The following is an 11,336-nucleotide window of genomic DNA, read 5'->3' as shown; positions in this document are numbered from 1 at the left end:
CAACTATCATACTGCATGAATTATTTTGTGATGTGCTTTTTTTGATCAATGTTCATTGTTTGGGATCTATCTGTACTGATACCTGTAACTGTATTTCATGCATTTTTGGCGCTTTGTAGAGTTCCGTCCTATGACTATATCACAAACTATTGTTCATTGTCTATGCTTCTTTGGTCCACTTTTTATTTAGTTACTATTACAGGTGACACTGCTGGAAACTTAGCAAGAGCCTCTCACTACAGATGTACAACACTTCATCTAGGAAATTCCGCTGCCTGTTTTTGTATGGGCCCATTAAGGTGGGAATCATTTTTACATTTTAAATAGTTGAAAAAAGAAAGAAAGAGGAAAATATTTTGTGATAGGTGAAAACAATATGAAATTCAAATCTCACTGTCTACAAATAAAGTTTTACTGGAACATGAACACACCCATTCCGTTCCTTGTTGTCTATGGCTGCTTTCCAACTACAGCAGCAGAGGTGAGTAGCTGTGATATCTTGAATATTAGCTACTGAGCACCTGACAGGAGTCTAGTCCAAACTGAGATATCTTGGCCCACAAAGCCCAAAATATTTACTATCTGGGTCTTCACAGAAGTTGGCAGACCTTTGCTGTAGATTATATTCCTAAACTGGAAGTGCTACAGCATAGAGTATGTACATTTTTAATGACACTCGTTTTCCAAGGTAGCTCTACAATATACCAATTTATATTCCCATTGCCAGTGCATGAACATTCTCAAGGTTCTCATAATGGGGACAGGAAAACTAGATAGGCTATGGAGATACAGAAGCTATGGTTCTGTGCGTATATGAGTTGTGGTACTCATTTGCAACACTTTTTAAAATTATAAGCTGTTGCAATAAGCTATGAATAATTATTTTGCCTATATCTTGTCTAACCTTGGATAAACTGTCTTAGTTTAAGTTTGTCAGTAGACAAGACCCTGGAAGGTTGATATTTTCTAGACCACATCTTAAACTACCATGCCTTGACCAAGGCCATGCATGCCCCGGGACTCCCAGCTCCTTCATCTAGAAAGATTGCATCTAGCTAAGACCATTCATGAGCCTCCTATAAAACCAGAGTGGTACAACATGAATGGAATGTAACTGGCCCAAATGCCATGTGCATGTGCATTTATCCTTCAATCTTCTGCTTGTGAGATCTAGAATAAGCTATAGAGTGCTCAGGTCGAAGCCGTCCTCATCATAACTAATGTGTCTTATGTAGCAAATACGTTAACACACAGCTACTGAGCACTGGAAATGAGTCTAATCCAAACTGAGATGTAATCCAGTGTAATATACTCATCAGATTTCAAAGAGTTAATATGATAAAAAGAATGTAAAATCTTTGTTGTTTTTAGGTGCTAAACTTGGGTAATTCGCTATCCAGCAATAGAAAAGTAGTACAGTAGGGGGAAAAAAAAGAAGAAAATGAGATATTTCAAGATACTCTTAAGTTATTTTATTAATTTTCTCTTAATATTTGTATTATTTTAATTCGCTTGGCCAACACTGAATTTTTTAATAGATATTAAGCATGTAATACAACTATTTTCAGACATTTTTAAATGGATTGTTTTAATTCTGGCAATGGATGGTGCTGGTAGTAGATGATAATAGGGAAGTATTTAATACCATAGAATCATACACTTAAAAATGGTTAAAATGTATAAATAAAATATAATTTTATTTTCCATTTTAACCATTTTTAAGAAAAAAAAAAAAAAAATAAAATGGAAAATAAAATTATATTTTATTTATAAATTTTAAATAAAATATATTTTATTTATATATACTATATTATATTATGTGATATATATTTTACCACAACAAAAAAGAGTTGTTTTTTTTAAAAAAAAAAAAAAAGCTTTTTTAAATAGTTACTTTCACTTTCAGAGAAGAGAAGAGTTTTATAAGGTTGCAAAAAAGAAATAGATAACCATTAATGCAAGAAAAAGAATTTAGTTTTACTGTGACCGGAAGTCTTTGTGGCTTCAAAGATGGCTGCAAGGGGGCACGGGCTGGCTCAGTGGGTAGAGCACACGACTCTTGATTTGGGGGTTATAAATTTGGGCTCCACCTTGGGTAGAGATTACTTGAAAATAAAATCTTTAAAAGTATTAAAAAAAAAAAAAAGACACAAACTATCTCCAAGGTCTGAATAACAAGTGTGCTTGTGCATGAGAATAGACATCACCTGTAATAATGTGACATTCCGGAAGAAAAATCCCTCACAAAGTGCCATCCATTGACGTTCTTTAAGGAAAAATGAACATTTTAAAACAGGATACTGAAAAAGATACTAGATATGAAGCCCACATTAACACAAGCTTCAGATATGGGAATTATTGTTGAGAACACAATATCTCAAGTTTGAGAAAGGGCAGGATTTGTGGGTGTGGCCAATGCCCAACTCTCAGCTATTGTTCTGGATACAGTCTAGCCAGGCCTGTGTTCCCCAGGCCTTGCTGGCCACCAGAATCAGAACTTTGACTTCTTGAAATGCTAATTTCTTTTTTTTTTTAACGTTCATTTATTTTTGAGACAGAGAGAGACAGAGCATGAACGGGGGAGGGGCAGAGTGGGAGGGAGACACAGAATCGGAAGCAGGCTCCAGGCTCTGAGCCATCAGCCCAGAGCCCGACTTGGGGCTCGAACTCACAGACCACGAGATCGTGACCTGAGCTGAAGTCGGATGCTTAACCGACTGAGCCACCCAGGCGCCCCTTGAAATCTAATTTCTAAGTCCCATGCCATAAAACCCAATGGTCTAACTATAGTTCAGGTTTGGAGTGTTTGTGACTGTTCAGGTGTATGAGTGTAAATCCATGAGAATGAAAGAATTTTTTTTTAAGTTTATTTATTTATTTTGAGAGAGAGAGAGAGAGAGACAAAGGGTGAGAGAATCACAAGCAGGCTCCACACTGTCAGCACAGAGCCCTATGTGAGGCTCGAACTCACAAACCAGGAGATCATGACCTGAGCCAAGTCAGAGGCTTAACTGTTTAACCAACTGAGCCACCCAGGTTCCCCAAAGGAGCTTTTTTGAAGGTCCCCAGGTAATTTTGGTTTGGGAATCACTGAACTAAGAGGCCAATCACTTCTTTTTGTCAGTTGGACATCTCAAACAAATATCTGCAACTTGCGCGTCCTTTATTCTAGTGGTAACTTCTGGACTTCCCTTCTTTCCTCTCAGTGGCATTTAGGAAAACTGACCATTCCTCTCCAGAAGCACTTATCTCACTCACCTCCTGGGACACCACACTCTCTGGTGTTCTGGCTGTGCCTTCTCAGGCATCTCTGAAGATTGGGAGGGGGGTGGGGCCAGAGCTTAGTCCTTGAAAGAAAACCAAGTGGGTCAAATTCACATACAGCCTATTTGGCTTTACCTCAAAGCTTCTTCAATAGAGATTTGTTGGTGTATTTAATACTTTTAATTTATTTTTTTAAGTAGGCTCCACACCCACTGTGGGGTTTGAACTCACGACCCTGAGATCAAGACTTGCATGCTCTACTAACTGAGCCAGCCAGGTGCCCCCAATATTTTTTATTAAATAAAGTTACTATGTCTATAAAGAGTTATACATAATTCTAAAAGGGCTGTTATGAAAAGCAGCAGCCTTTACCACCACACCATTTCCAAAACACAAGTTCATTTAACTCTTTTTAACTGGTTATTTGTATTTTCTTCAATAATTCTAAATAGCATGCTAATAGAAATACGCGTTGATTTTTTTTTTTTTACTTTAAACATTATTTACTTATTTCCCACCATAGGAGATGATGATTTTACATTTTCTAACACATACACCCTCTCTCTCTCTCTCTCTCTCCTCAGTATCTCACCCTTCCAATGTGTTATAAGTTTGGTTAGATCAATATTCAGAGTTTACATTTTATGGCCATGTAACATGTAAACACTATTGACAGCTAATTCATGGATTATTAATTTTTCTTTCCTGTGCCACTTATCTCTTGAGAGTTTTAGATGCTTTTAAAAATTTTGTTTATGGGGCGCCTGGGTGGCTCAGTCAGTTAGACGTCCGACTTCGGCCCAGGTCACGATCTCACGGTCCGTGAGTTCGAGCCCCGCGTCGGGCTCTGGGCTGACAGCTCAGAGCCTGGAGCCTGCTTCTGATTCTGTGTCTCCCTCTCTCTCTGCCCCTCCCCCGTTCATGCTCTGTCTCACTCTGTCTCAAAAATAAATAAACGTTAAAAAAAAAATTAAAAAAAAATTTTGTTTAAATTTCTAATACTTATCACTAATTTATCCCCAATCTTGTCTCCAGTTGAGTAAATCTCCCAGCACGTCCAAATACGTCAGGCACTTTATCACTTTCCATTTTTTTAAAGACTTAATTTTGTAGAGCAGTTTTAGATTTACAACAAAATTGAGGTGGGGGGTGGTACCAGGATTCCTGATGTAGCCCCAGCCTCATATATCTTCAGTCTTTTGAAACCATATCTCTTGCTGCCTTCTGACCTGCACTAGACTTCATGCACTGACATCTGGGCCAGCTGCACAGAGGTCGCTCAGATGGCTTCCTTCAATACCACCTTAGGGATACCTTTCATCTTATTCTTGCAGATACCTGGTCCTCAGATCTCATGTCTTCCTCTCATTTGGTTCACTCCCTCATTTGGGCAGAGTGTTCTGAACTTCACTATCCCGTGTTTTAATGCAGGTCTTTCCAGGTGTACTTTGTCAGGTACTCAGTGGGCCATTCATTCTAGAACCTCATGTTTGGGAAATTTTCTTGAGTTATTTTTTCGATAATTTCCTTCCTTCCATGGTTTCTGCTCTCCTTTTCTGGAATTCCTAAAATACTCTAATTTCTTTACATGTTCCCCCTTTGTGTATTTTGCTCTACTTTTTTGGAGAGTTCCTTAACTTTTTCTTTCAACCATTCTTTAGGATTTTTTATTTCTATTATTATGCTTTTAATTTCCACTATTTTCTCTAAATCCCCTTTTGTTTTTTAATCATCATGTTATTACTTAATAAATTTTCATTACTTTTTCAAGATACTAATTTTTCCCCCGCATTTTCTTTCCCACAAATAATCTCTTTCATATAGGTTATTTCCTTTCTCTTGTTTTGTCTCTGTCTCTCAAATTGGAGGATGCTTAAAATCTGGTGATTCTTAGCTATCTTCTCATACTTAGGAGTAGAGCATATGGGCACCTGGCTGGCTTAGTTGGTGGAGGCGTGCAACTCTTGATCTTGGGGTTGTGAGTTTGAGCCCCATGTTGGGTGTTGATACTGCTTCATGATAAAATCTTAAAAAATACAATAATAATAATTTTGAAAAAAAAAAGAGTAAAGCACAAAAGAGCTGGTTGGAAGTCTGATGTACTACATGGCTTCAGGGTAAGATGACTTAGCTGCCCATTCCATTGGGCTTCCTTCTCCTTGGACTGTTTATATTCTCCAGATAAATCTCCACCCTCTACCCCATTCTGGTAAGATGGATTGTCAAGAAACCTGGGGCGGTATCAATATTCAGCATATAAATTTTTACTTATTCTTCCTATTTTCACTTTGGTAACCTGATCCTAACCCATATCAGGGATTCCTCAGTCAAGAGACCCTCAATTTAAACATCAGAGTATAAACCTGCTGTCCTCTGCTGGTGTGTGTGTCAAAGGAACAATTGTCACTGGCATGAAGGGCAAGAAGTCTAGAGATCTAACTGCTTCTTTTTTATAATTTCTAAAATGAAAATTTTTTTTAGTGAAAGAGAGAGCGTGAGTGGGGGAGAGGGACAGAAGGCGAGAGAGAATCTTAAGCAGGCTCCATGTGCATCATGGAGCCCAAGGTGAGGCTCGATCTCACGAACCTAGGATCATGACCTGAGCCAAAATCCAGTCAGATGCTCAACCAACTGAGCCACCCAGGTGCCCAAGATCTAACTGCTTCTTAAATACACTTTCAACTGATCTTTCTGATCTTAGCCCCATCTTTACTTCCGGAAGCATCTCTGTCTACCAATTCCTGAGTCTTTTGGGGTTCTGCCTTTGAACTGGATTGTTCCTGGCTTTCTGCACCAGTTGAGGATTCAGTGCTCTTAAGGCTGCTAAGTCAGTTACTTCCTTCCAATGGCTTCCCAGCCTCCAAAATTTGTTGCTGTCTCCCACCTCTTCCCATTCTCTTTGTCCGTGTGGGTTTGTATCTTCTTAAAATGTCCCTTTCTTTGTATCCTGGTATGGCTTTAGAAGAAGGAGAAGGAGATACATAGCCAACCTGCTATTTTTGGTGCAAAGTCTCAATCCAGGTCTTACTATTAATAAAACTTATATCTTAATGCTTATCTATGGGATTGATCCTGCGGTTTCAGGTTGTTTACCTTTCTGTTTTTCTTGTTCATCATAATAGTTCCTGCATCTAGCCTTCTGTGTATTAGATTTATACCACCAATGTCAGAGAAAACTAAACCAGTCAATGTTTTAGCACATTCTTGTGAGACACAATAATGTTTTAAAACGTAGTTTTAAAGGTGAGTGTGGAACTTTTCCTGCATTACTAAAACAATTATAAAAAATTATACACACATACATGCGCACGTAACACATAAGTGAATGCTAAGACATAAAGCTAAGCGATGGAACATTTGACATTCGGAAATGATAAAATTCACTGAAAACCTTTAATTATTTAGATGTCCAACTATATAATTATCTAAGCCTTTAATTTGAGAAGGAGCCTGTCTAGAGCAAATTACAGTTGTCAAGCCACATTTTAATAAGATTTCATCAACTCAAAGTAGGACATAGCATTTTTCAGAATGTGATCATTACCAGTATTCAAGAACTGTGGAAAAAAATTCATTCGTGCTTTTTTGCATAAGCTATTTATCTGTGTGCTAGTCAGAGGACATTTTGAAAAGCCAAACATGAAAAATTTAATAGCAAAACTTTTCAGTTATTTAAGGCACGTGGTGCCTGGAGTTGGCTGAGAAACAATTGGGGTTTTTGCCATTGAGAGGAGGCTGAAAGCCCTGATTGTTCCTCATCAAGCAGGTGATCCAGGGGAAAAGGTCATATGATCTGGGGACCTTTACTGAATTGTTTTATCTTCATAGGCTACAGGAAAACTTAGGCTGACTTAAAACCCAAACATTCCCTTATTTCAGTCCTCTTCAGAGCAGGTAAAGGTCACTCTGGGATGGCTCAGTCAGCTTTGCTGTGATAAGGAATGGTCCCCTAAACCCCTCGTGGTTCACAGTAGCAAATGTGTCTCTCTTGGCCACATTACACGGCAGTGGCTCTGGGTCAAAGCCAGACTGCTTCAGCCAGACTGAACAGCAGCACCATCTGGGACACGTGGCTCAGTGGCAGAGGGAAAGAGAACCGCCTGAAAGATGTGGCACCTGTTAAAACGTTTTTCAAATGGGACCCATGTCTCATGTGCCCACGTTCCACAGAGCAAAGCAAGTCATACGGCCAAGCCCAACACAGTGATGAGGAGGCGAAGTTTCTCCTCCAGCAGGAAGTCCCTGCGTGTTGTATGGTAAGGGGTGGATATAGATCTACAGTAGAACCTTGGTTCGCGAGCATAATTCATTCCGGAAACATGCTTGTGATCCAAAGCACTTACGTATCAAGGTGACCAACGTCATGATCAGCGTCAGCGATCATGTGATGTTCAGCGTCGTGTCCAACTCCCGTATTGCAAGGCATCTCTCGTTTGTCAAGTTAAAATTTATTAGAAACATTTGCTCGTCTTGGAACGCTCACAGAACAAGTTACTCTCAATCCAAGGTTATGAAAATAGTATAATCTCTACAGGTAGAAAAGACAAAGTGAGAGAGAGAGAGAGAATGAGAGAGCAAGAGCAGGAGAGAGTGAGGGAGCTTAACTAATTTAAGAAAGAAAAGATTTGAGAAAAGTTGAACAGTGATTAGTATAGGAAACTTTACAGGTTGGAAATGTTTGTTGTTTTTTTTTTTCACTTCAAAACAGTGGTACATTAAGGAATTTAAGGTTGGATTATCCACCTTAAATAATGATTTGTCGGTTGTTCTTGCAACATAATTTATCGGAGACCGGTATTTCTTTTAACAGTATGCTCTTGGGACTCCTTTCTAACGCTATCCGTTCAAGAAGTACAAACTAAATTCCACTTTAATGCAGGTAGAATTAACAGACTGAGTTGAGAAGACTGTAGATCAAAATGATTTGGGTAAAAAAGCAAAACACAATGTATCAGCCGGCTTCATTCGGAGCACAGCCATTTACCCAGTGGCTACCCAAACAGAAACTGTGGGTCCTCTGGGTCCTGACTTAAAAAGCGAGGCTCAATATTCAGTTGACAAAACAGTAATGTCTCAGAAACACCAGGAATTATGTGGTGCTCAGGAAAAAAAGAAAAAAGAAAACAAAATTTCCCTTCCTAGTAAGTCTCATAAATTCAACACTTTGTAAGGGGATACATTTTTTAGTCTAAGGCTTAGTCCCAAGCTGAGTGTACTAGCATTTTAGCGTTAGTGTTTAGAGGGTGTTGAGCTTTTTTTTTTTTTTTTTTAATTTTTTTAAGGTTTATTTATTTTTGAGAGACAGAGACAGACCATGAGCAGGGGAGGGGCAGAGAGAGAGGGAGACACAGAATCCAAACCAGGCTCCCCTGACAGGGGGCTCAAATTCATGAACCGCAAGATCATGACCTGAGCTGAAGTCGGACGCTTAACTGATTGAGCCACCCAGGCGCCCTGAGTTTTTAAACACAAACCTCTTGGAGAGTTTTACCCTCACAGACTCTGACAATGTGGTCAGGGCATCTCTGCATCTGACCAAGGCAGGAACCAAGACGTGCAGCAGTTTGGTGACAGCACTTTCCTGAATCTGCTGGCTCATCAGTGCCTGGCCAAATAGCCCAATACCTCAGGCCAAAAGACACGGCGATGCTTAACTGGTCACCCAAGTTCTAATGAGAATGAACCACTCTTTCCCTGAGATCTACCTCGTTGTGACAGGTTGGAGGTGAGGGGTAGAGGGCGGTGTGCTAGACTGGGCACCACTGAGAAGGAAAAAGAGATGTGAAAATTTTGAAAGCAGAAGCTGGGGTGAGGGAACACAAACCAGGCCTGCTGTTCAATTTCTAGTGATCAGAAGGCCTAGTGGGAATTCACGTGCAAACAATTATTAAAATAAGTAATCAGAGAGGGGCATCTGAGTGGCTCAGTAGTTTAGGCCTCCGACTCTTGATCTCTGCTCAGGTCAGGATCTCGCAGTTCATGAGATCAAGCCCCTCAAGAGCCAGCCTGCTTGGGATTCTCTCTCTCTCTCTCTCTCTCTCTCTCTCTCTCTCTCTCTCTTTTTCTGTGCCTCCCCTGCTTGCACTCTCTCTTTCACTCTCTCTCTCAAAAATAAATAAACTTATTTTAAAAAAGTAATGAGAGGAACCTAAGCAGTTTCATGAATTTATTTAATGAAAATAGGCATAAATAATAGATATTTAAATCTTTTCACTGAGAAAGACCTTTGACCTCCAGCTGGTCTGCAGAAATAATTGCTCTGTTTAGGTTTATGGCCAGTAATGAGTACACTGATAAAGTCTATTGACGGATTATTATTCATTCTCTCGTCAACCTTGAAGTTGGGGCACTAGGGAATAATGACAAGCATTTCATTTTCTTGCTTAAATTCAGAAATGCTGGCTCATTTTAGAGAAAAGGTTTGTATGGGAGTAACTTGTATTATTATTATAATCCATCTTTTTTCTTTCTTCACGAATATAAGGGAACCCAATGACTCATTCTTCAACACATACTTATTGAACATCTATTATGAACCAAACACTGTTCTAAGTGCTGGGGACTCAGACAAAAAAGAATTTAATTATAGCAGAGTAGAGAGACAACATTAAAATCAAATGTATAATATCATGGCAGCTACCGATAAACACTTTGAAGAAAAATAAAGTGGGATAAGAGTGGGGGAGATCCATTTTGGGAGAGGCAACGGTGTGCTGGTAACAGCTCTCACCACTTTCATCAGAGCTGACTACGAAAGTTTTAGGAATTCTGCTGGTCAGATGTTAAAAAACAGCTATTATTATAAATTAAATTGTGCAACCTTGTAAGTAAAAATACATTATAATAAAAGCAAAGGTAATAAATACTCAACACTCACCATTTATATTTATTTTTCTACTTGTTACTATCATCTATGCTCTTTATTTACATCTATTATATCTGTGTGTTGGAAATTTTCATCCCAACTCTGTGTTTAGTGATGTCACGGTAGCTTGAAATCAGCCATGGCGGATATAATTACACCATGGAAATGGGCAAATAATACTAACCACGGTCTTTTCCTTTCTTTCTTTCTTTCTTTCTTTCTCTCTTTCTTTTTCTTTCTTTCTTTCTCTCTTTCTTTCTCTTTCTTTCTTTCTTTCTCTCTTTCTTTCTCTTTCTTTCTTTCTTTCTTTCTTTCTTTCTTTCTTTCTTTTTTTATTTCAGAGAGCCAGTTAAACATTTACCAGCACTTTACAGAGAAAAGTCCTTCCAATAAGGTGATATTTGAGTAGAAGCCCAAATTAAATGTGGGCATTGTCATCAGGATATCTGGGGGAGAATAATACATGGTCAAGTATCAGCACAGAGAACAGCCAGCATGGCTGTTGATTGTAGTCAGTGAGAAATGTGGCAGGAAATCAGGACAGGGACAGATTAAGTAGAACTTTGAAGCCCGTGGTAAAAGATACTTTTTATGATAAGTACATTACGAGGCCATGGAAGGATTGAAAATAGGAGAGGCACACGTGCTGATGTCTATCACAAAGGAACATCCTATTGTATGGAGGAGACTAGACCGTTCTATTAAGTGATATGTTTTAAATTTCAAGTGAATGCTGTCTGAGAATTACTCCTTGCTTGTTGCAAATCTCCCAGAACCGTTGATATTTGCGATCATGCTAACATTCAATCACAGGCAACATAGAGCATGTGGAAGTGACTATGAAGGCTCATTCCTATCCACACTCCTTCCTGGGCACACGGGTAGTCTACACATCCCAACACTCTTGCAATTAAGTGGGTTCATATGATGCGTTTTAGCTCATGAAACATTGAGTCGAAGTGATGTGTCACTACCAGGCAGAAGCATTTAAAAGCCATTGTGTGGCCGCTACACTTTTCTCTTGTCTTCCATGGTAACTGCAGAGGCCACATATTGAGATGAAGGAAACCACAAGATGAAAGCATCCTGATCCCTGAGGGACTGGGTGGCATATACCAGCCACCAACTTACTCGGGACATGTAACATGAGCAAGAAAAAAAAAATGATTGTATCTTTGTTTCACAAAGCCCTGAGATTTAGGGATTA

Source organism: Panthera uncia, unplaced genomic scaffold (assembly GCF_023721935.1).
Source record: "Panthera uncia isolate 11264 unplaced genomic scaffold, Puncia_PCG_1.0 HiC_scaffold_1585, whole genome shotgun sequence".
Lineage (NCBI taxonomy): Eukaryota > Metazoa > Chordata > Mammalia > Carnivora > Felidae > Panthera > Panthera uncia.
The sequence above is the reverse complement of the archived record's forward strand: the minus strand, read 5'-3'. Positions refer to the sequence as shown.